This window comes from Triturus cristatus, chromosome 7 (genome assembly GCF_964204655.1).
Source record: "Triturus cristatus chromosome 7, aTriCri1.1, whole genome shotgun sequence".
In the NCBI taxonomy this organism is placed as follows: domain Eukaryota; kingdom Metazoa; phylum Chordata; class Amphibia; order Caudata; family Salamandridae; genus Triturus; species Triturus cristatus.
This window is the reverse complement of record NC_140590.1, coordinates 1,189,845,274-1,189,871,133: the sequence shown is the minus strand read 5'-3', so window position 1 is coordinate 1,189,871,133 and position 25,860 is coordinate 1,189,845,274. Positions and strand designations below refer to the sequence as shown.

Sequence of the window (25,860 nt, the reverse complement as noted above, 5' to 3'; positions counted from 1 at the left end):
ATGGAGCATATGGGGTTTTCGATCTATTTGAAAGATTAAAGGAAATTGAAATAATGTGAAAAGTAAACCAAAAAGTAAATTTATGATGAAACCATTTTGAATTAATTTTATTTTAGATAATAATTATACTTGAAAAAGAAGGCAATTTGAACACTTGTAATTTTATGCAGTAAAAACAGAACCTGTACACCAAGGATGAAACTCTGTGCAGACAGTCAAGTAACTTTCGACTACACTTGAAACTGTAACAAACCCGATCCATGTGGATCCTGTTGCTGGAGTGGAGGCCTCCTGAGTAAAGACAAACAGCGACTCATCCCTCAGGTGGGAACAAATCATGGTCTGCTCACCACCTGCCAACAATCTAGTTTAGTTCAATAATTTCAGGACTTGGGCGTTTACTATAAATGACCCACGTGAGGCAGCAGTGCGATTGTATGCAGATGAACACTACGTTACCCCTTACCCCAGTATCTTTTCTGATTGATGACACTTTGAGCTGTGATGGGGGCCTCTCTTACCTGACATATGAAAAACGGGAGGCTCCTGACTGGCTGCCTCCTCCGTGACCCAGGGTACCAGTACACGGTCTGTTGAGAGGCGGTCACAGGGCCCTCAATCGTCGTGTTTCTGAAAGTCTTGGTGCCCTTCACAAGTCCTGACCCAGTTTCCATGCACATTGAAGGAACTCTTTTATTTTGGTTGCTATAGCCCAGGGTCATGAGCTGTGACATCACACAGGTGATGACATCACAATGCCTGTCATCTCAGAGTCCAGGGCACTGCCTACATCTAAAGGATCACACGGACAAACTGAGGTAAGACTGAGATTGGTGAGGATACTGAAAATTAAAATATTGCTAGTGATGATGTTAACTAAACTGTTATTCGAAATATTGTATTCATTCATTGTGTAAAATGTTAGCCCTCATTCAAAGCTGTGCAGAATTAATCAATTACTTTTTTATTCCAAATACTGGAGTTTCACAAAAGCTGTAACCTGTTCATCAGTTCACCATTTATTTTTCTGAGAAAAGTACCAAAATCAACGTTTTTACAGTTATTCAAATAGGGTATCTTTTACAACTGTAGAAGAACATAGTATCGTTTTTTCTAAGTAAAATAGATGAAACATTTCGTATGACTTATTTTGTTAATTTCACCCATATTACTGAGAAAAAATATAAATTACAACTCTTTTATTTACAATTTATTAAAGTTAAATGTACTTTTCTTTTCAGTTAAGAATGTTTGAATCGATCATTTGTTACCTAAAGGACATATATATTTTCAGGAATTTCACATGTGTAAAAAGTGGGTTCAGGCTTTGGTAATCCCTTGAATTTTAAGATAAAAAATGTGCAGTTTTGGGAAAGTTAGACAGGTTATATTTCTACATGTTCCCTTTACTGTGAACGGAAGATTGACACGTACCTTCATTAAAAATGCACTTGTACTCAAATTTCAAAAGGAAAAGTACAATCTTAGGGATGTCAGCTGCATTGGTTCCTGGCCTTGACTATAAAAGGAATGAAAGTGAAGGAATGAACCAGTGCTTAATTTGTAAAAGAAAAGGTGCCGTGCTCAAAACTCAGCTCAGATGCCCGAGGCTAGAGCAATTAAATGTCGGCGCGCTAAATTCCGAGGCTGGTGGTCTTTAATCCACCTCATGTCTTTTTAATTCACCATCAGACGCTCCCTGCCCCTTTATCTCATTCTTGAAGGCCCCTGCTTTCTCCCTTTGTGAATGTTTTGTTCTTCCTCCGTTGTCTTTGTCTTCCTTAGGGAGCATATTATCAAGACAGGCGCTAAAATTATCGCCCCTTTAGCGGCAGAAAACTGCAGCTAAAACGCCGATAATGGGCTTGATAATATGCTCCATGGAATTCCAATTAAAGCCCATATTAAATGTGAAGGACATCTAACATGGGCTTCAATTGGAATTCCATAGAGCATATTATCAAGCCCATTATCGACGTTTTAGCGGCAGTTTTCTGCCGCTAAAGCGGCGATAATTTTAGCGCCTGTCTTGATAATATGCCCCTTAGTCTTTCAAAGCCAGGGCCTGACTGGCCGTAGCGGGCACCGGGCAATCCCCCAGTGCGTCGCTCGGGTGGGGTCGGTTTGGGCCCCTGTGGGCCGTTTTTGTTACAGGGCCGTTTTTGCAGCATAGCTGCAAATTCGGCCCTGTAACAAAATCGGCCAAAAACCGGTCCTGGCAAAGAGCTCGGCGGCACCCCCAACCCCCCGGGAGTGCCTGCCGAGCACTTTGCCAGGGCTGGTTTTGCTTCCCGGTCTGGCCCTGTTCAAAGCTCTGTGTTTTTTCCTGTCATGTGGTCAGAAAATATCTGATAGGGAAACTAAGCGCAGGTACCCACTAATAAGTGCTGGTAGTCCCCACCAGGAGCCACCGTCTCAAATTAAATACTGCCCTTGCACCCCTGGCCGTGATGCCACAGTACCTGTGGCATCAATGAAACACACATGATTTACAGTTCTTATTCCTCAGTGAAGTAAAAGTGACGATAGCTATCGTTGGCTAGTGTTTTATCCCATACATTGAGCAGGGAAAGACCACCAGTGAGTATTGTAAAAGTGTCCAAGGAGTCCCAGCTACAAGCAACTGCTAAGCGTTGCATCTGCCTCTGTGCACTCTACGCAGTGGCCTAACAGGAACGCTTTCCTGCCCCAGGTCCTGATTAAGTAGTAAAAAGCAGCTATATAATTGTGATCAGGGGGCCTCATACTCCTTGGTCCTGGTGCCAATGCTCCTGCTGCACCATTGGAAGTTACTACCCTGACTCTACTGCATTTTGTTCTGGTTCTTGTTGCCTTCTGCTCCAGGTGCACCAGCATGCAGACCTCGAATGAATTACTCTTCACTTACTTTGAGGCGCTCATAAATAGGAATGTGATTGCACTCTCTCCCGTGGCGGCCTATGAGATGCACTAACCAAGGGCTGCAGAGATTACATGTCCAAAACCTGGAAAAGCAATTGGGAAACAAGCCTGAAATGATCCTTAAACTATCTGGTCAGCACCTGTCAATCAGTTTACGTTATAAATCTTTATTTTCAGCTCAGGCTTCCACAATGCTTCCACCTGGCAGACCCAACGGGTTCAGTGGAAACAAAGAGGCCTCTACTTCCAGGCCAGGTGTGTGCGGAGCGAGAGCTACAAAACATCCAAGTTCAAACAGTTAGGAATGGGAGAGGTGAGCAGGAAGTGGGTGCCAGTGACATTCTTGTTTTTTTTTTTAAAGAACGTTTATTGGGTATAAGTATAAGATAAAACAGTAATACAATACAGTATATAATGACAATATAATATAAATATGTTTCATACATCAAAGAAAGTAGGGTAGGTGGGGGGGAAAGGAAGGTAGAAAGATATATCCAATACTGGTATAACTGGAATAATATGAAAAAATATAGCATTTAAATCATAGTTATCTCACTACTATAAACTTAGTGGTATATTGAGTATAGAAATAGAATACAATAATAACTGAGTAGCAGTAACTTAAGGAGGCTTGGAAACTTCCTCAATGGTTGGAGTATGTAGAGGTAACGACTGAGCAGACGTATTCAGAAAATGGGTAATGGGTAACCATAATAAATCACGTTTAATAGCAATTGCAATCAGGAGAACATAAGACCTATCTAATCTGTGATTATAACAAATTCCATACCACCAGGCTTGAAAAGAAACACTTGAAGCATTTTTCCATGATTTAGTGATTTGTTGAAAAGCAACAGCTATAAGTAAGTCAATAATGGAGATATTAAGAGAGGTGGAAGAGGACCAAACTTCTGCAACACTACCTAGAAAAATATGGGAAAAAGAAAAAGGGATATGTGTATGAAAGATTTTGTTCACTTGCTGCCACACTTTGATCCAAAATTGATGAATAACAGGACATGTGAATAACATATTCTTAAGGTTTGCTACAGGAGCTGGACAGGACCAACAGGTAGAGGAATTGAGAGGGTCAATATGGTGTAATTTGGCCGGAGTGATTAAAAGTCTATTAGATATGAAAAATAATGTTTGTGTAGCCCTAGAAGATATCCTTATTTTAGCCCAAATGTTGTCCCTCATTGGAATAGAAAAGGAAGTGTCTAAGTCAGATTCCCAACTACATTCTACTGTAGATTTATCAAGAGTATGGCCAATTTCTCTTAATTTATTATAAATTTGAGAAGCCGAGGGGGATAACGAAAGTTTAACAGGGGAAGGTTTAATATGAGTGGAAGGGGCCATGAGAATATCATAAGAACATTGAGCAGCCAGAGTCAATAGTATATACTTAGAGTGATAATTAGAAGGGAGGGAATAACATGTTTGCATTAAAGAGAAGGGTATACAGGTATCAACTAGAAAGAGCTGATGAGTCCATTTAAGACCAAGATTGAACAAGTCTTTCCAAAAAAGGGTTCTATTGTTAAGTTTAATGTGATTGTTATACCAAATCGGGGATTGACAAAAACGGTTACGCTCATCTAGACCATCTAGCATGAGTGGATGAAAAATTTTACGAATATGTTTAAGAATGGGGAGAGAAAATTTTTGGGAGGTATTAGATATGGATATAAATTCTTCAAATAAAAGAGGGTGAATGAAATAAGATTCAATTTCTACCCATAAAGGTAAAGATATCGAATCAGTCATATTCTGTGATAGCAATGAAGAGGAATGTTTAAGAAAGAAGGAAATGTGATATGAAGCAAAATCAGGAAAATTGACTTCACCAAAATGTTTAGGCTGTTTAAGTTTGGAAAAAGACATCCTAGCTTTTTTGTTTTGCCACAAAATTTTTGATAAAATAGTATAGATTTTTTTGTAACAAGATTTAGGGATATTGAGTGGATGATTAGACAAGAAAAATAAAATTATAGGAACCAACATCATTTTCACAGAATCCAGTCTACCCCACCAGGATAAAAATAAGGGATGCCATCGTGATGTGAAGTTGGTTAAAGTTGATCGGAGGTTCTTAAGGTTGAGTGATACAGTATCTTTAATAGAGGGAGTAAACCACATGCCTAAGTCTTTGATCTTAGTAGGGCTCCAATGAAAAGAGGAAGATAAAAATCAGCATGGAAACAATGTTTATTTAACGGAAGGATTTCACATTTATCAACATTCAGTTTGTACCCTGAAACTGAAGAAAAAGTGGAAACCTCTGAAAGAAAAGCTGGTAAAGAGGTCTGAGGATTAGATTTAAATAAAAGGATATCATCGGCATATGCTGAGAGTTTTAGGTGTATATCACCATATGGAAAACCTGTAATATTTTTGTTCATCCGAATTTTGAATAAGAAAGGTTCTAAAGCCAAAATAAATAAGAGAGGGGAAAGAGGACAACCTTGCCTGACACCTCTAAAAAGCAGAAATGAAGAGAGAGGAAACAAGGCCATTGGCTAGAATAAACAATCTAGGAAAAGAATAAAGAAGTGAAATATAGGAAAGAAATTTAGGACCAAAACCAAACCAAGTAAGTGTTGAAAAGATAAACTGCCAATTAACCCTGTCAAATGCTTTTTCAGCATCCAATGCAACAGGTGCTAGTGAGGAACTATAGGAATGAGATTTACTAAGTACAATGAAAAAGAGACGAGTATTATCAGAGAGGTGGCAGCCCTTAATGAATCCACATTGTTCTTTACCTATTAATTGTGGTAGAATATTGTCCAAACGAAGCACAAGAATTTTCGCAAATATCTTATAATCCAAATTAATTAAAGAAATAGGCCAGTAATTCTTGCATAATGTATGATCTTTATTTTCTTTAGGAAGGAGACAAATCAAAGCTTCTTGAATGAACCTTCAGACTTCTGGGAAGCTATAAAAAATAAGAATAATTTATGTAGTTTGGGGATGAGTAGATTGGAAAAATGAGTGTAAAATTCAATAGTAAAACCATCAGGTCCGGGAGCTTTTCCTTTTTTAAGTGATTGAATGGCTGTGAGAATATCCTTAGTTTGTATATCAGCTTCTAAGGAAGCGAATTCCACATCTAAGGAAGGAGGTGGAGAAATAGAGGATAAATATTGAGCAATGTCAGATGAAAGAGGTGAAGATTCAGGAGTATACAATGATCGATAGAAATTGGAGAATTCTAAGAGAATGTCTTTGTCTTTATGGATTATAGTATTAGATGAAGATACAATAGACTCAATTTTAGTATGCTCCTTTTTGATTTTGAGATAATTAACAAGAAGATTGCCAGATTTATTTTGTGCACTATAGAATTTAGCGCTGGATTTAAGTAAGTACAGATTTGCAGATTCAGTAGAAAGCTTATTAAAAGAAAGTTTAGCATTAATAAGTTCTTTTAAGTCAGATTGGCTGTTTGATAAGTAATAGAGGTGTTCCAGTTTTTTAATCTGTGTATTAAGCAACTGTGTTGAATGAGAAGCTGCATGTCGTTTTTGAGCAACAAAAGAAATAATAAAATCTCTAGAGGTAGCTTTAAAGGAGTCCCAAATAAGTTGAGGGGATAACTGAGGGGATTCATTTTCTTCAAAAAACAAGTTTGCGAAATCAAGAAAAGCTGCTGTGAATTTAGGATCTAGTAAAAGAAAATTATTAAATCTCTAGCGTCTAGTCCCTTTAATGGGAGGAAGTAGGTCTAAGCTTAATGAAACTGGGGCATGATCGGAAATTAGAATAGATCCTATATCCGAGTGAGAAATGTGTTGAATTAGGGCTTTAGAAATAAAAAGGTAATCTATTCGGGATTGTGAAGAGTGAGCAGGTGAATAATAAGTGTATTCTTGTAGTGTAGGATGACAAAGTCTCCAGGAATCCACAAGAGACCTTTGAGAGATAGTGGAGGTGAATTGAGAATGCATGAAAGAAGGGAAGAATCTGGAGTTGGATCTCCTGTCAATAAAGGGATCCACAATCATATTACAGTCCCCGCCAAAAATCAAATATTCATCAGTATATTGCATTAAAAAGGAAAGGATTTGGGGCCAGAACAGTTTATCTTGGTTAGTGAGAGCATAAATATAAAAAATAGTGAGAGGAATCTTATTAATCAGTAAGGAAACCACAACCCATCTACCTTCAGAATCATTATCTTGTCTTATGAGTTGAACATCCAAGCGTTTATGGCAAAGAATAGCAATACCATTGCGTTTCCCTGAACCTGGTGATGCGAAAACATGGCCTACCCAATGACGTCGTAGTTTAATTATCTCAGTATCCGGTACATGAATTTCTTGCAGTAAAGCAATATCTCCTTTTAAATTTGCAATATTTGACAAAACTTGCTGATGCTTAATAGGAGAACCCAAACCTTTAACATTCCAGGATATAATATTTAACGACATCTAAAATTTATATAATTATAATCAAAACATTTCTTGAGAAAAACTGTCATATGTGAAAGTGAAAACATTGTACATCATTTGACAAAATATGAGTAAAAAGAGTTATCGCAGAGAGATAATAGTGAGAGATATACAAGGATATGAAATACAAAAAGAAATGAGGATGAGAAAAAGAATAAAAGAAAAAACAGAAATTAAGATGAAACAGGTGAGTAGGGAGAAAAAGGGGGAAGGAGTGAGTATAACAAAAAACAAAAAGACAAAACAAGATTAACAATTGATAAGACAATACGGTAATAGGAAAACATACCACAAAAGGACAATAATGATGGGGTAGGTGGAGCCACATGGGGAAGGCCGGACACCGGACGAGAGATCTCAGGACGAGAAGTACACGGAGAACATCATCCAGGCGGAATGAAGGAAACAGAGAACAAGGGAACACAAAAACCGCATCCTGGTAAAAGGGAAAAAATAAGATATTAATTACTGTGGAAAATTATAATAATACCAAAAACTTACAAATATGTCTGAGATGAAAGAATTTTACAATTAAGAACAAACAAATAACAAACAATAAACAGTTGGTATTGAGATAATCATGTCATATTATGGTTTAGAAGTATCCATAGAGTCTCTTCTACAAGAGTTCAAAAATTGTTGAAGCATAGCAGGATCTTCATAGTTGGTTGTTCTGTTATTGTAGGTCACTTTGAAGAGGCAGGGATGAAATAAGCCATAGCGAGCATTCATGCTGCGAAGTGCTGGTCTCATATCTAAGAACTTCTTCCGACGATCAGCAGTAATTTTGGCATAGTATTGAGCAAAAAAGAGATTTGATCCATTCCAAGAATTTTGTCCTCGCTGTTTGGCAGCATGTAAGACCTTAAGTAATCCAGTATACTCTAGGAAGTACAAAATGACTCCTCTAGGTTTCGCTGAGGAAGATGGAGAACGAGGGTTTTGACCCAAGCAATGTGCACGCTGGATATTCAATGGCGGAGTCTCTGGAAGACCAAGAAGAGTTGGAAGAAAGGATTGAAAATAGGATATTGGGTTGGAACCTTCAAGGCCTTCAGCCAGACCATAAATGCGTCAGTTGTTGCGCCTATTGCGATTTTCCAAATTTTCAACCTGTTGTTTGAGTTGTTCTATTTCCTTGAGAATAAGGGGAACTTGATCAGTGAATTCTTGAACAGAGTCAACTCGTCTCTCCAGGACATCAACTCTTTGCTCAGTATGATACCAATTATCTTCCAAGCTCTGCAAACGAGTGTTGGTTTCTTCCATGTATGGTTTGAGGGCGCGAATCTCCTCAAGGAGAAGCTCCAACGAAAGAGGTGAAGAAGAGTTAGTAGGAGAGGGTGGGTTCATTTTTCCTCCCTTTCTAGGCATGGAGGATGCTGTTGATGGTATTTTGGACCCCTGTTTGGAGCCTAGTCGAGGCGTAGAAGAAGATGAGCTTTTTATAGCAACAGAATCATTGGGAATATCATCTGCGCTCTCTTGTAGGATGTGAAAGGGATTGAAATCCTCTAAAGATGCACCATTGGACTGCAGAGCTTCTGTACGACTGGCACGGGACGTTGCCGTGGCGTATACTGAAAAAAGGCGATCTTCAACAAAATCTGGAGTAAATTATAGCAGTGTGAGTCTGCCAAATGCAAAGTAATGCACAACGTCACTATATCAAGTGCATATGAGGAGAAGAAACACTGGTAGCAGCTCCAAAAACTCCCAAAAAATTGTTACTCAAAGTGAAAGTAAAATTAGAGCAGCAAAGAATAAAGAAAAATATCATTTCCGTGCCAAACAGCCCATATGGTGAGAAGAAAAAATGATTCAAGTCTAGAGGTGGCAGCCGTGAGGAGCGTCAGAATTATACCTGGCTCAGAAAACCCAAGTATTGTTGCTTAAAATGAGTTGGGAATAGTAGAGACCAAAAGAATAACATCAATGCCATGGCAAACAGTCATTGTGGTGAAGAAAGGCATTTTTCCAAGTACAGAGGAAGCAAGCATGAGGAGTGTCAGAGGACGAAATGGTGTCAGCTGAGGCAATTCAAATATGCAACACAAAATGAAAAAAAAATAGAGGAGACTGGAGGAAGCGCGGTAAGTTCATGTTTAGGCAGTCATTTCAATGAAAGGAAACATTCTCTCAGGCTCAGGGGCGGTAAACGCGAGGAGCGCGTTGAAAGTAAAAAAATAAAATAAATGGTGGCCGCGATTAAATCGCAGCCGCGATCGATGAGGAAAAGCAGAAAAGCATCTTCAAGCTCACCGCACGTCTTCACTTATAACACGGTGACTGGAGCAGCAGTTCCGCCGGTAATAAAAGCGGTTTTCATGCTCCGAAAGTGAGCGGAAACAGCCTGGAGAGTTCCTGCTGCCTCACGCCACTGCGGAGTTCCCGGGAACGGCGGCCATCACCGAAGGCGCCTAAGCTGCCAGTGACATTCCTGAGCAGCATGTCAAAAGATTGGGCCCGGCCATGAGCCCACCAAACGCGGAACTACAGACAGTTCCAACCGATCTCAGTTCAGTGGGAGCAGCCGACGCACCTTCAATCTAAGCCTCCACGACGTCGCTAAAAGCCTGTCCCGAACTCACCCAGCCTGACTCAAGTCATGTGCCCGCCCACAGCCATGACCATCCAAGGGAAACAAACCACATGTTCCTTCGAGACAGGCATGCGTGCTTCGCAACGTGGTGATGATGATACTGATGATGATGCACATTCAGCATGCCAGGACCAGGGTGGGCGAGCCCGCGAAGTCCCATAAGGCAGACACCATAGGACAGGCACATCTATCCTTCATAATTACCACACCTACCGCTAAGTAGAGAAGCATCACATAGACCCGCCACTGTGAAATAAGTGCTGGTGCTGAGCAACGGAAACCACTGGCACAAATTAAGCACTGGAGAGGGTTGTGACATTTAAAACTGTAATAAGGACTTACACATATAGGCAGCTACACACCATGAGCCTGATCTTAAGGGCAGTGGGTTGCTCAGTGTGTGGCACCAAAAAAAGAGGGCGCAATCAGACAAGGCCTAGTAATCCGACCATATGGCACCATGAGCCAAGCAGAGATGGTGTGAATATGCAAATTACTTTTCATACCGCCACGTTAACTCAAGTGGTAGTTTGTTGTAATGCAACAGTATGATTATTATGGCATTGGTCATCTGCATGCTGCTAGTAGGAGACTATTACAAACAATCTTACCCTTAATGTGACAAATCAGCCTGACACATGCCCTTTGTAGAAAATGATGTCACCTTTTTCTTACGTTTTGGCATATAGGACAATTTGCATCACTAAGGAAAAATCTTTTGTAAATGATAGGCACCAAGTTGGTTCTGGATATAGTAGGCATTACATTTAGCATAAGGGTGCAAATCAGGTGCAAAGATGCTCCTGTACCCAGATTACTGTTGCCTTCCTATGATTGGCTGTTTACTACAGTCAATAAAACAGACAGTTTGAAAAACTATCTTTTCTATAAACAATGCATTAGCAGCCAGTTGCTTACAAGGTACCTGGTACTACTTTAAGAGCAACGTGTCACACAATGTAGATTTTCGCAATTTGTTTTAAAAAGCAGAAAATTACACACTAACACGTAGGAATTGTTTCACATGTACATTCATTAATTTAGCATTCTGTTACAGAATTATATTATTCTTAAACAGCATAAAACCGCTGAAAGATGTCACGCATTAGAATTTAAAGAAAATCTCCTTTTTGAAGTCTGTTCCATCACTGGAGCTGGGTTCTACTTTATGGTGTTATTCCCCATTCCTAGTGGCGCCTGGCCAACAGGAGAAACCACTACGCTGTAGCTCAGAGCTATCAACAATTGCATGAGTTTTAATTCATGTCATTCAAAAAACATGTGGTCTGCTTGCATTTTTAAAAAAGGTCAAAAGCGATTAGCATTAGTTTTCTCAGCCGGAAATTAGTGGGGGAGGGGGAGGGGGAGGGGGGCCTGGGTGAGATGTTAACACAGTCTTGTTTTAACTCCTTGAGAACTTAATGTGCGGTGACAGCAAACACACAGAGCTGAGGGGTCATCTACCTTCTCAAAACTCTTACGGCTTCCCAGAGGATGCGCATGAGGGTGTCTCACTAGTAATATACACCATTCTTTAAATAATATTCATTTCCCTCCCTCCTTTCCTCGCTCACCAGGGCATGACAGGCATCCCCTTCAGGTGGAAACTGCACGCTGCCTTCGCGGCCTCCGTTGCCAACCTTAATGCAAACCTGAGTTTCAATGGCAAACTGACACGCCGCACAAGATAGGCACTTGTAATTACCTGTGGGTATTGTAGAGCCAGTAATAGAAGTCTGAGTGGTATTTTTGGGCTTAACTGGCATACGAGATCGTACAATAAGATCTTTCAAATTCTTATTTTTTCTGTATGCATACAGGGGTTTGGGTAACTCACTGTCTTTAGATCTGGTTGCGTTTAAAATGTGCCAATTAGAATTAATATTATGGCGGATCTTTTCATTCATAGTCGAATGTCTGGTTACAAATACCAACCTGGAGCTCGTGGATTTAACTTGTGGTGTCAGTAAATGATATCTGTCAAAAAACCGAGCAGGTTTGTATGAGTCACGTACTAAACGTTTAGGATATCCACGGGCTAGAAATTTTGTTTTCATCTCTTCCGCCCGGATATCGAAGTCTTGTATATTGGTACAATTCCTACCTAATCGTAGGAACTGTCCAAATGGAATGCTGGCCTTTAGAGTCTGAGGGTGGTAGCGCTCAAAGTGGAGCAAGGTGTTACGAGCTGTGGGCTTGGCATATAAGTCCACCTCTAAATGATCTTCTCTACTTTGGATAAGGATATCCAAAAACTCCACCTTGTTGTTACTGTAGTTGGCTGTGAAGTAAATATTGTCATCACATAAATTGAGCCAAGATACAAAGGCGGTGATGTCTTCACGGTCAGCTGTACAAATGAAAAAAACATTGACTATGTATCTTGACCATAAGTATATGGATTCACTAAACGGTGCAATTTCATTGTAAACATACCGTTCTTCGTACAGGGTCATATAGATATTAGCCACTGTTGGGGCACAGGAAGACCCCATGGGAAATCTTATGGCAGTTTACAGTGCTGTGGAGGTCAAGTAAATGGCCATATCCCTGCTTGTCTACTTCTGAGTCTTCCACAATTTAGCCTGAGCAGAAGACATTGCTGCACTGATGCAACACTCCCACTCTAGTCTACAAAAGCACTGAGGTCATGACCCCCTGAAGAACACAAGGGCACGTGGTGCAGATCACAATGTACCAAGGACATAATATACACGGTAAATAGGTACCAAGATTTAGCCTGGCTGCCATGCCCATGGTTTTCATAAATTCAAAAATGTAGCTGGTAATTTCCTTAAAGTAAACAGAAATTCATAGAAATGACGGTAAGCAGTTTCACAACTGCTAACAAATTTAGAGAAATCATCTAAGTACCTTTTCAATATACTATCAAATGGTAGACATACTTCAATTGAAGTTACTCTGATCTGGCTCTTTTTTTAATAAGCGCCAAAAATCATCAAGAATTTATCTTGAGATATTGCCTGAAGCTTGAATACTAACCACTGCCTATTCATTAGCATTAAATGTGCACAGTCTTCATATTTGCATGTAAATGAGGCTGAATGTGAATGATGCAATATGCAAATGAGCATTCATCCTTGTATGAGATAGACAAATTGTTGTAATCAAAGTGTTGCTTTTTGTGCAATTTTGCATCTTGTTTTTATGCCTGCAGTGACCCTAGTGCTGCAAACAAGATGAATCAAAATCCCGTCATCCTCACCCTATGAGTGTGAGTGACTTGAAAACTAAGATATATATACTGCATTGATGAGTTGGAGCATTGGGGCAGAGGCAGCTCAACACTGGCTGAGTGTGTGTGTTACTCCCTTGCCTTAGGAAAGGTCTGTGACAAGAGCTAGTCACCTACCTAGCAGAGATCTCCTGAACAAGGAGAATAAGCAACCAGAAACCTGTGGCTGGCAGGTGCTGCAAAAGAGGTTGTGCTGTGGCATGTTTACTATTTCCAGACCAGCTGATGCTGCTCTCCTGGTATTGGAAGTGGCTTGTGATTGGCTTGGCTGAGTACAATGGTTGAGATGAGACAATGTCTCATTACCCAATTCAGACTACTCTTCATCTGCTCATATTTTTCCTAAATTGAATATGCATCACACACTATACTGTAAGTGCTAAGAAAACATTACTTACAGTGCTTTTATTCCAGTATTTCTTTATTGTCATCAAACAGAAACACTGAATAGATCTCATATAATAGTTCCCTCAGCAGCATCCTTTATTAGCATTTTCCAGGATATATTCTTCACCAAACTTCAGACAATTTTCCACTCACTTCATCAATGCACTGGACATTGATTGGGTATCCATCATGTAATGCACACCATATATGTCAATTTAAAACACTGTAAATGCAGAGATTAATCAAAATACTACAAAACATATGTTTAGTGTGCGTGGAACGTACTGTGTCAATCATAATAAAGTCTTTCTCTCAACTCTTTTTTCTGAGTTGCATCCAAAATATAGGGAACTTTTTCACAAAACTGAACATTTTGCAACAATTCAGACGATCTTTCTCCATTTTGTGATGTTTGGTTATTGACCCTTTGCATTAACGCAACATAAATTGTATTTTGTCATATCCATGGTTTTCTTAAATCAACAAAATGATGGTAAGGCCTTCACACTTGAAAGTACTTCATAAAAATACTATCACATAGTATATATCCTTCAATTGAAGTAACTGTGAGCTAGCTCTTCTTTTAATAAGCACAAAAACTCATCAATAATTTTTTGGTAGATATTGACTGAAGGTAGAACTCGGATCACTACCTATCCATTACTGATTTGCATGTAAATAAGGGAATGATACAATATGTAAATGAGCCTTTATCCTTGTATCAGATAGACAAAATGTTACAAACAATGCTGCTTTTTGTTTAATAGTGTATCTTGCATTGAGGCTTGCAGTGTCACTCGGGATTAATTGATATCCTGTCATTCTCACCCTATAAGAGAGGGTAACTTGAAAGTTACCATATATATATACTGCATAAATAAGCTTGCACTTTGGAGCAGGGGAAGCTCAATATAGAGGTCACAGGCTGAGTGCCTTTGTCACTCCCTCACCTTAGGAAAGGTCTTAGACAAGAGCTAGTAACCTCCCTAGCAGGAATCTCCTGAGCAAGGAGAACAAGCAACCAGAAACCTGTGTCCGGCAGGTGCTGCAAAAGAGGTTGCCCTAGAGAAGGTTTACTGTTCCCTCCTTGCGCTGGAAGTGGCTTGGCTGAGTGTAATGGCTGAGTTGAGACGGTGTCTCATTACCCAATGTAGATTACTCTTTATCTACTCATATTTTTCCTATGCAGAGTATGCATTACACACTATACAATAGTTGCTAGGAAAATAGTATTTACAGCAGGGGTCTCCAACGAGTAGCTCGGGAGCTACTGGTAGCTCGCCAGCACCCTCAAAGTAGCTCTCAGAGGTGAAGACAAGCCAAGCCAATCTCAGAGAGTCAAAGCATATAAAAGGAGGCAGGACCGCTCATCACAAAACCCTTAGAGTGAAAGCCAACCAAAGCAATGGCAGTGCCTTATAATTACTCTCATACACAAACTGTGTTGGTTTATGGGTTTTGTTCCATGACCATCCGTATCCACTCTAAATCCAACTCACAAGGAGATTGGCCATGTTATACCCCCTGCTCTATCAGTTGCTCAACACATGTGAACAATGAACTATCAAAGAAAACTGGTATGAGTTATCAGTGCTGACCCACCCAAATAAAGGACTGCAGGAGCCAGGGTGAAAATGTGCTTGTAGGTAACATGATCAGCCCAAGAGCTGAGGAGAGCAGGGTATGGATCCAGAGGAAAGAAAAATGAAGAGCCTCATCAACATTTATTTATGTGTGTGTCTATCTGACACAGTGTCTCCCTAATAAACTGTGCTGTTTCCTGGAAGCAACCCCTAATGTCAAATACTGTCAAATTTGTATGCTGGCCCACATCATAAGGGTTTTATCTCTGGCACAATAGTGTCCGTGCACGGAATAATAGTGGCAATGGCATAATAACAGTCGTCCTTTACTATAATGGCCATATTTTATTCTAGTTGTGTCATACCGGCTGCCATCATTGACATAATAAGGAACATGACTGGCCTACTTTTTGCCACCCCTGACAGAAGGATGACTGTTCCTCACATAATAATGGGCATGACTGCTACATGGTAAGCATCCTGGATGTTATGGCATTCTGCTTTAGCACAATGGTGCCCCTGTTATAATGGTGGCCATTATTGGCATAACATAGGCATCCTTGGTGTTATAGTGAGCATCCATGACCTATGTTTGTAATACCTTTTATTCAAAGCAAAATATGTTCATGTGAGGCATTTTTACATGCTAATACTCGAAGAAAATGACATGCTGTTAATTAATTACTGTATTTTCTAAAAATGAAAACTGATATTTTAATGGTAAACATTGTTTGTTTAGAGCCAGTTTTACTTCTGCAAAATTGTGTTTGTGTGCCCAAAATAGAAAGTGGTATTTGATAGAAAAATGTGTATTTTCACAAATTAAATATGCTGACAAAGGCAAAATATTGCAGTTCTAAAACACATTTAAAGTTGATAGCTGAATGATAATTCAAGCTGACTTGGGGGGAATTGCTAATGTGGTTATGACTTTTGTGCTGCAGAGCATGTGCCGATTTGAATGTTACTTCATTAGTCAGGTGGAATCATTTAATACTGAGAAACATTTTCCTCATATCCCTTTTGGTAACCTTGTCTGGAATGCTTGGTTGTCACTCCTAATAATTCTGCTTAGGGAGGTCATAGTGTAATGTTAACATGTGTTATCACTATTTTAAAGGATAACATTTGCTAGTAGCTCAGCAGGACTTTCCTTGAGCAGAAGTAGCTCTCAATACAGAAAAGGTTGGAGACCCCTGATTTACAGTGTATATATTCTTGTCCTTGTCTGTAGTCATCAAACAGGAACACTGTATCGGTCTCATTTCACAATTCTCTCATCATTCATTACCATATCTCAATATATTTTCTTCACCAAAATTCAGATAATGTTTCACACAATACACCAATGCACTGGACGTTCAGTGGATATCCATCCTGCACTACACAGCATACATGTTAATCTAAAACACTGTCAATGCAGAGTTTGATCAAAATACAGCCGAACATAGGTTTAGTATGCCTGAAATGTACAATGTCAATCATAATAAAGTCTTCCTTTCAACGCTTTTTTATGAGTTCCATCCAAGATGCAGATAATGTTTCCAGAAAATTGTACACTTTGTAGCAACTTAGAAGATGCTCCTCCATCTTGTGAAGCATATGCCTATTGACCCTGTGCATTAACTTTACATAAACTGTATGTTGTAAGGTTAAACCTTCCGTTCTTCCCTTCCTACAACTAAAGCTGAATTGATGTTTTAATTGTCTATTAGTAATTGAAGCACATTATTGGCATCTACCACAAAATACTTGATGTAAGGGACTATTCGGGCTACTGTTTCCATCTCTGTTAGGCATTTGACTAAACAAATATCGTATTTTCTCTGACTTTCATTCTAAGTTTCCCTTTATTTCATTCATAAACATTTGTATACCCTGGCAGGCACCAATATTGTAAAGACCGCATGTAAATACATATCCAGCCAAACATTGAAGGTTTAAGAAAAACTAGAAGTCATGGACCAACAACCAGGTCTGAAGTAAGCTGAGCTGTTGGAGCATCGAAGGCACCATACAACTTGGTAAGGTGGGTATTGGGTTCTTAATATGAACTGGTTGGAAAAAGGTGGCAGGATGCAGCTAATACAGACTTTAAATGTCTTAGAGATGGAATATTTCATGAGGAAGGTAGAAGTCTTAAATGAGATTGGAGATAGAATATCTGTATTTCCTTCTTGTACAGCATTTGTAATGCATAACCCAAAGGAATAGATATTCATCCCAGAAAAGTATCCAAAGCATAAGGGAAGGAGGTACCAATGTAGAAAAGTAACAAAATTCCAGGAGGAGGGTGACGAGAAGTGGTCCAAAGGAGAAGTAAGAAGACCTATGTGAACAGCAGATAAAGGAGGGATTTTACAAGCAAATCAAAAAAATACAGACAGGAAAGGACAAGGAAATTCTCCAGCCAATGTAGCTCTGGTGACGTGATGAAGCATGAAAGAACATCCAAGCCAAGTTAAGCTTTTGGGTGCATTACTGGGAGCTGGACTGAAGTAAGAAATAATGAGAGCAAGTGGTGAGTCTCCTGAATCTAACGATGTGTGGCTGCTTAAGTATGAAATCCCTGAATCCGGATGCCATTTCTACTGTGTCTTAGGTTGTCGGGTATAGCAAAAAAGGCACAGTAGTTAGACAAGAAGTAGTAATGGGATGCTAAACAGATCTCCAGATCAACCTATTATTAGTGGTGATTCTCCGGAGTGTAACTATGCGTGATTAATTAAGAATACAATCTCTGAAGCCAGGCAGCATTTCTGCTGAGTCTTAAGTTGTGAAGTGGATAGGCACAGTAGGTAGAGAAGAAGTAATGAGAAGCTAAAACAGATCTCTGGATCGTTCTATTATTAAGGCATCCAAGGTAGAGCTGAAGTGTACTTTTATGTAAAGGTCACTGCTTCCAAGAGAGCACTGAGGTCATAACTCCCCGAAGAACACAAGGGCCCCAGAGTCACCAGGAGTGCAGATCACAAGGTACAAAGGACGTGATATATACTTTAAAGAAACACTAAGATTTAGAGTGTCTGTCTTCCTAATAGTTTTCATAAATTCAAATATATAGTTGATAGTTTCCTTCAAATAAAGATAAAATTGAAGAAATGACTGTATGCCCCTTCAAACTATTAAATAGTATATATCCTCCAATTGAAGTTACAGTGATGTAGCTGTATTTCATATTCAAATCATAACTACCATCTTGAATTAGAAATCCCGTATTTTATCGACAATATTAAGATTGCCCCAGTACTTTTGTGGCACTCGATCTGGTGCAGGGACACAGTGAACCTGTCCCAGGTCAAAATTAAAAATTGCATAGACCTGGATAAACACCTAAAATTCCCTGGCTTGGGTATGTGAGATCTTCATTGATGTCACTAGGATTGGGAAATCTTTTTCTTAACCCAAGTTTGTGTAATACGATAACAAAGGGAAAATTGAGGTCTATATTCTTAGCAAAAGTGACACATGAGTGCCAAAATGTAAATTACTCCAAGGTTACTGTGATGTTGTACCAAACCTTCCCGAAAATACCATCTGGGGGTTTCTCATACTTAGAGCATATAAGATATTCGCAGCACAGATTTATCCTGATTAGATTTCGGCTGAATCTAATCCCCCTCATGCTGGACTTCCCTGCAAAGAGGTTTAGACATGCTGACTTGGTACCTTGCCCCTGTCACTGTGAATCAGAGCAGTATGATCTTCATATACTTTTTTTTTGTGGGTTTTATAAAAATGAACGAACCAGATTTTTATGTCCAATTTTAAAGAAAATGAATTTTAACCAATGTAGTTCTGCATTATACTGCTTAAAGAAACATTCAGATTCAAATTCTATGTTTTTCAGTAGCTACCTTTTTATAGTCAAGTCTAAGGAGAAGGAAAACCGTTCAGTACATGCCTTGTGAATCTTGATGAATTGGTTATTAGTTTTACTAATACAACTGTAACACGGATATCTGTAATTAGTATTTATGAAATGTATTCTTAATCTTATTCGTCTTTTTAGCATGTTTGGTGTTAAAATCAAATTAGGAATTCTACAAATTGATTTAAACACGTGCTTTTTTACTTTTTTTGTACTTTTAGGATCTGTATTTTTAAATGGATCAAATAAAGTTTCTTTGATTAATTGATTGATGTAGCTCTTCTTTCAATGTGCTCCAAAACACATCAAGAATTTATCCCAAGACATATTGCCTGAAGCAAAAATATATAAACATATAAATGCATTGATAAACTTGAATTTTGGATCAGAGGAATCTCTTACTAGAAGTCACAGGCTGAATACATATGTCATTTCCTCACTATAGGGAAGGCCTGGTACAAGAGCTGGCCAACTTCTTAACGAGGATTTTCTGAGCATGGAAAACAAGCAACCACAATCTTGATGCTGGCAAGTGTTGAAAAAGAGGTTTCTCCAGGGTATGGTTATTGTTCACAAACCAGCTGATTCAGCCCTTCTGGCACTGGAAATGGTTTGTGGTTGGCATGGCAATGTTAGAGTTGAGATTGTGTCTCATTGCCCAATTCAAATTACTCATTTATTTTAATTATTCAGAAAATGCATTACACACTAAATTACATCGACATTTGTAACCATCAAACAGAAACACTGTATAGATCTCTGTTAGCTCTGTCCGCCCTAGAGTGGCTTTCCCCTTGACTTTCTGCCTTCCTGACCTCATTTTTGCTGGCCTTAGGACTCTGAGCACTTTACCACTACTAACCAGTGCTAAAGTGCATCCTAATATTGACTTATACCTAATTGGCATATTTAGTTTACTTATAAGTCCCTAGTAAAGTGCACTACATATGTCAGGGCCTGTAAATTAAATGCTACTAGCAGGCCTGTAGCACTTAATGTGCCGCCCACTTAAGTAGCCCTGTAAACATCGCTCAGGCCTGCCATCGCAGACCCTGTGTGTGCAGTTTTAAACTACCCTTTCGACCAGGCAAAATTAACCTATTGCCAGGCCTCAACCTGCCTTTTTGATATATTTAAGTCACCCCTAGTGTAGGCCCTGGACAGCCCAGAGGGCAGGCTGCAATGTATTTGAAAAGCAGGACTTGTGCATTTAAGTTTTACCTGTACTGGTATTAAAAAACTCCTAAATAAGTTTTTCAATAATACAAGGCCTAAATCCCTCATAGGATAACATTGGGATTTACCTCATTAAGGGCCATATGTAGGTAAATTATATTTACCGATTCTTAATTACCGAATTTTACCGATTCGGTATTTATGAATCGGTAAATATAATGTAGGTAAAAAATCGGTAACTGTTACCGAATCGGTAATATTCGGTATTACTGATTCGGTATTAGCCGAATCGGTAATAAGGAATGCCTTCCTATTCATTCATATGGGCCTGGAGGCCCATAGGAATGAATGGGAAGCCATTGACTATTACTGATTCGGTAAATACCGATTCGGTAATAGGGGGAGCAGATCCAAGGGTGGCAGGGTGTCACATTGACACCCTGTTGCACCCCTGAATCGTGCATGTATGCACATGTGGCGCACATACATGCCCTAAGGGCATGTATGTCTGCCACATGGCATTTCTAGATAAGCACAAAAGTGCTTTTTAACAGGAATTCAGTATTTACCACCAACCTGTAGTTGGTGGTAAATAACGAATCCTTGAAACAGAAAAGCACTCACTTGAGTGCTCCCTACATAGGATTTGAGGATTCGGTAATTTACCGAATCGGTATTTTACCGATTTCTTAAAATACCGATTCGGTAAATTACCGAATCCTTAAAACCTGCCTCCTACATTGGAAAGAGCTAAATACCGGTCGGTAATGGGAATATTACCGATTTTTGGCCGTTACCGACCGGTATTTAGCTATCTACATATGGCCCTGAATGTTGTAACTGTTATTTCCAAATGGGAAGATATGACTGGTTCATGTTTGGTGTCTCTGGAATCCTAATATAAAATCCTAATTTGTGGTGAAGTTGTATTTTAAATTTCAATTCTGAAAATGCCACTTTTAGAGAGTTGAATACAAAAATGAGAGCCTGGCTCCGTTTGACGTTATGCTGTTATTGTTTTTGAGCAACAAACAGACCACTTTCCTTTCTGTTTGAATGGAATTGTTATTAAACCATTCCTTTCTTTGCAATTGTTTATATTTACCAAAAATGTTTTAGTTGCATGAGAAGTAAAGAGACACACATTTTTCAAATTAACAAACAAAACATGAAAAATATTTACGATGATTCACAATAGACAGTGTATGAAATACTTATATACAAACACATTTATATACAACAACATTGGACTTTTGCATCATAACATCAGAAACTATAAAACTCTTATCGCTATCTTGTTTTTGGGGCCAAACACGGGAAATTGTTTAGAGTGTGTGCGTGGGGCATATGATTCAATACAAATCCCTCACGTCACAACAAGTTTATTCAAATTCCTCCGTGTTGAAAAAAAGTGTTGACGCGTTTCAAGACCCAGTCCTCTGGTACCGGGACTCTCATCAGGGCTTGATGTTAATGGTCAGCGATTTCTAAAAAACATAAATGAATGATGCAAACTCTGCATCAGGGAAAATGAAAACTAAACACTACTCTCCTTAAATATGCTTAATTACATTTTCTGTACCTGATTGCCTGATTCTCGGACAGAGCTGCTGCTCTGACTCCTATTTGCGTGGTAACCAGAATCTCTCAACGGAAATTACTGCAGTGCGCTTCGTAGTTTATACCAGGGGGAATTTCTACAAAACATTAAAATGATTGTGTCTATTTTAGTATATTTAAATACATGGACATTGGGTAACTCGACGGGACAAGGTCAAAAAGTACCTTTCAACGGTTCCCGGGTTGCTCAGAGGCAGGCGTCTATTTCTGTAATCATTGCATCCCTACAAACGAATGGGGGACATATTACTGAAGCCACCAACTTTTCAACGATATTATAAATATGCTAGATTCTAGCATGAAGCGCATTTACTGTTTTTAAGTCTGAGCACATCCATATTCTATATCCGATATGAACCGCAACTTCACTGTCAGCACTGGCAACTTTTAGAGAGTTGGCATGGCAAAAGAAAGTAATGCACAGGGGCTGGTTTGAATCACATTAGTTTTAGCACTAGATATGTTAGAAGTGGGTTTGGGGTAGTAGGGTTTGTGCATGGTGGGGCATTAGGTTAGCGCACAGAAGTTAAAAGTGGGAGACCGCTGGTTAATGAGCGATGGAGGGTTAGGTGTGTTTATTGGGTTACAGTTTAACATAGTGTAGGTTTTTGTTTTGAATAGTTAGTTGAATAGTCTCTTTTATCTGTTCTAGAGACCCCTGACGAAGAGCCTTATGGCTCGAAATGCATTGGGTATGATCTTTTGAACCTACTCCGTTGTATGATTCACCTGGACGTGACACTGTTTAAAAGCCTGGATGGGCGTGCAGTAGGCATGAGAAAAGTGGAATAAAGAATTTTGGTGAAGTCTCACTGTATCCGTAGTGACTTAAAACATGAGGACAATTGAAGAAATAAGACATGATTAAAACATTGGTATCAATAGCTTAAAATGAATTACTTCCGCATACCACAGTGCAACAGTTGGGCGCGTGAGCAAGGGGCCCTTTGGAATTTTTACTTTTAGAGAGTTGGCATATTCTTGCCTTATGTTCAAACAAATATGAGGTGAAGAGAAGTAAGACTATGAAACCGTAGGCCTCAGCAGATAACAGCAAGACATCCGTTTACTCAAAGGTGGACACAAGTGTATATATTTCTTTAACAGCTTTAATTGTCACCTATCCCTTTAAGAAGAGAGCAACCATGTGTGCTACTTCCCCATGTTTCATCTATACCAGCATAGAAACCTTTCTTCTCATAAATGCAACAACTGGTGCGGTTTTTGTATTGTTACCGCACACCATTAAACTCTTCACCTCTTGCACCTATAATGTAACCTACAAACATAGTAGTTATTTTCATTTTAAAGTAACGTCCTTTCACTACTGCTCTAAAGCAAATTCTTTGGTTTTGTGTGTTGACTAAAGGAACAACTATAATTCAGTCACCAGCCATCAATAAAGACACTTCTGGCAGGTGCTTCTGAAACCAGTGATAATGCACAGATATTCAATGTGCCCTTCACACTTTTTCAAAACAATTGCTCGGTACATACAGATATTAATCATACACTTTTAAGATGTAGAGGCTCCAGTATTTGCAAGGGCCCAGCCGGTGTTAGAATATACATCTGGCTGTCTCTTTTTTCCTTTGGTCCAAATTATTATATAAACAGCACTTTTCCCATTCACATTAAACAAACTGAAGAATCACTTTGGGCTTTTTCAGGGAAACCTACACATTGAATAAAAATATTGTTTATTATGTTCCCTGTTGTGCTTTTTCAGTCATAGCCAAAAGTCTGCATCTATGACCACGTCAGCTACAAGCAACTGTGCTCACTGATGAAGAGTGGTAAGGGATTCAACTTACCCTTACTAGACATGGAGTGTTCTAAAATCTAGACTACTCAATTACTCACACATAACATAATAGAACATGTGTATTTGTAAAGCGCACGTTCACCCATAGGTTTCTTGGCGCTGAATAACAGATGTTTATTGTCACCCAACTCAATGGTACTCATTTTATCGACCTCAGATGGATGAAAGGCTGAGTGGATCCTCCAGGATTTGAATCTGTGACCATGAGGTCAAACACAGGCCCCTGCAGTGGATGCATTAGTCCACTGAGCCACCAGCACACTCCGGTCCTGATGAAGCCCATCTGACCCAAATGGGCATTCTCTGGGCCAAACATGTTGACCTCACATGAGCTGCTGTGGAACAATACCTAATCCACTTAAGCACCGCTGGGTCTTCTAATGGTATACCTTTCCTGACCAATACATTTTCCAAACATATAAGGAGATTTTTTTATCACTTTCATGACTGCCACTACCCAGACAGTCTCCCTCCTGGTGGAAGACAGTAAATTGCTTTGAGAACCGAACCCTCAAGTGATAAGACCCAATGATGATACTATCCACCTTACCACACGAGTGGAGAATAACATGTGTGTATACTGTGATTGTGTGGATGAGGGTCTCCGATAAAATTCTCTTGAGACTCTGGAATATTAGGTGTGACTGAGTAGGCCATCACTGACAGGATGGGAGGGAGGAGCTTGGCTCAATGTACTGTCCCCACACAAAAGGCTACAAGCCCCCTGTAGTTAGTCTGGAGCCAGGGCAGGGAAGTGCACTGCAAATGCATGCCTCTCTCTACTTCAAAGGCAGAACTGTGTAGAAACTGTGTAGAAAAGAAGGACCTCAGACAAGACCACTTCAATACACTTGTGGACATGTGGACACTCTGCCAGGAAGAGGGACTGCTGTGCTGCTGAAGAACTGTCACTCTGCTGGACTGCACTTTGCTGAACTCCTGCTCTGCTGACCTGCTGTCTCTTGCCTGGGTGAATAATATTGGACCTAAGTCTCTTGAATCCAGAACCCAGAGTGACTCCAAGGCCTAGTTGTCTGGCCTCCTGATCTGAAGCCTCAGGAACATTACAGGCTTCCAACCTCCTGTACCTGGACTCTCCATCTGTGAGTCTACCCTGCCATGTGGTGCCACCTGAGTCTTGAACCCTTGAAAGTGGGCCTAAGGTGTTTCCAGTGGAACCGATGCATCTTCTCTGCTGAGAGACACATCACCAAAAAGAACTGACTTATCTCCTCAGCTAAGCAGCGAATTCCAGAGCAGAACCGCTGCTGCATAGATTAGACCTGACTCGTATCATACCCCCTCAAGTCCTCGGAACCAACGTATTGCGGCAACCAAGTGGCTGATCTACAGCCCAGATCCTTGCAGCCGACCTCAATGTGTGACTTTATCCCAGTCCGGGGCAACCAGATATCCCGAATAGCGATCTGTGCTTCTTGGAGCTATTTTCACTACAAACATTAAAATTCAATATCTCCAGGTCTACTAAGTGGATTTTTGTCATTTTAGTCTTCTGTTATTTATGAAAACAGTATATTTTTCTAAATCTGTTGTGGGCTTGTTTTGTGGTGTGTTTTCACTGTTTTCCTGTTTGAAGTGTTGCACAAATCATTCATACATTTCCTCTAAGTTAAGCCTGACTGCTCTGTGGCAAGCTACCAAGGGGATGAGCACAGGTTAATTTTGTTGTTTGCTTGTACCTTACCCTGACAAGGATTGTGGTTGCTGCTCGACAATTATTTTACTCTAGTCAACCAGCAACCCAATTTCTTACAATCTCATTTTACAATTCTCTCACCTGGATCATTTATGATCATAGCTCAACATTTTTTGTTCAGCAAAGTTCAGAGAATTTTCCAGTCACTTCACCAATGCAGTGTTGGTTGATCATGGATCCACCCTGCAACACATGGTATATTTGTCAATTGAAAACACTGCCTATGCAGGGTTTCATTCAAATAGTGCGGAACATATGCTTGAAATGTACTGTGTGAATCATAATAGAGGAATCCTTTCAACTCTTTTTTATAAGTTCTGTTCCAAAACTACAGGACACTTCCACAAACCTATATATTTTGAAACAACTCAGAAACTGCTCCTCCTTTGGCAAGTATGCTTACTAGCAGAGGAGGTTTACTCACTATACAATGTACGTTGCAAGTTTAAGACTTCTGTATTT

The 25,860-nt window shown here is 39.6% G+C and overlaps 1 protein-coding gene, 2 non-coding genes and 1 pseudogene across 3 annotated transcripts in view; 3 read left to right on the top strand and 1 right to left on the bottom strand.

The window, feature by feature from the left end:
- Positions 1–25,860, bottom strand: part of LOC146811430 (taste receptor type 2 member 40-like) — a 206,575-nt gene that overhangs the window by 75,071 nt on the left and 105,644 nt on the right. The window contains exon 2 of the transcript XR_014965826.1: positions 7,651–7,797. The gene's annotated coding sequence lies outside the window, so the exon portion shown is untranslated. The remainder of the gene's footprint in view (positions 1–7,650; positions 7,798–25,860) is intronic.
- On the top strand, positions 13,254–13,551 carry LOC146811433 (Nuclear RNase P). The gene has a single exon (XR_014967313.1).
- LOC146811432 (Nuclear RNase P) lies at positions 14,501–14,777 on the top strand (annotated as a pseudogene).
- Positions 19,448–19,743, top strand: LOC146811431 (Nuclear RNase P). Its single transcript, XR_014967316.1, has one exon.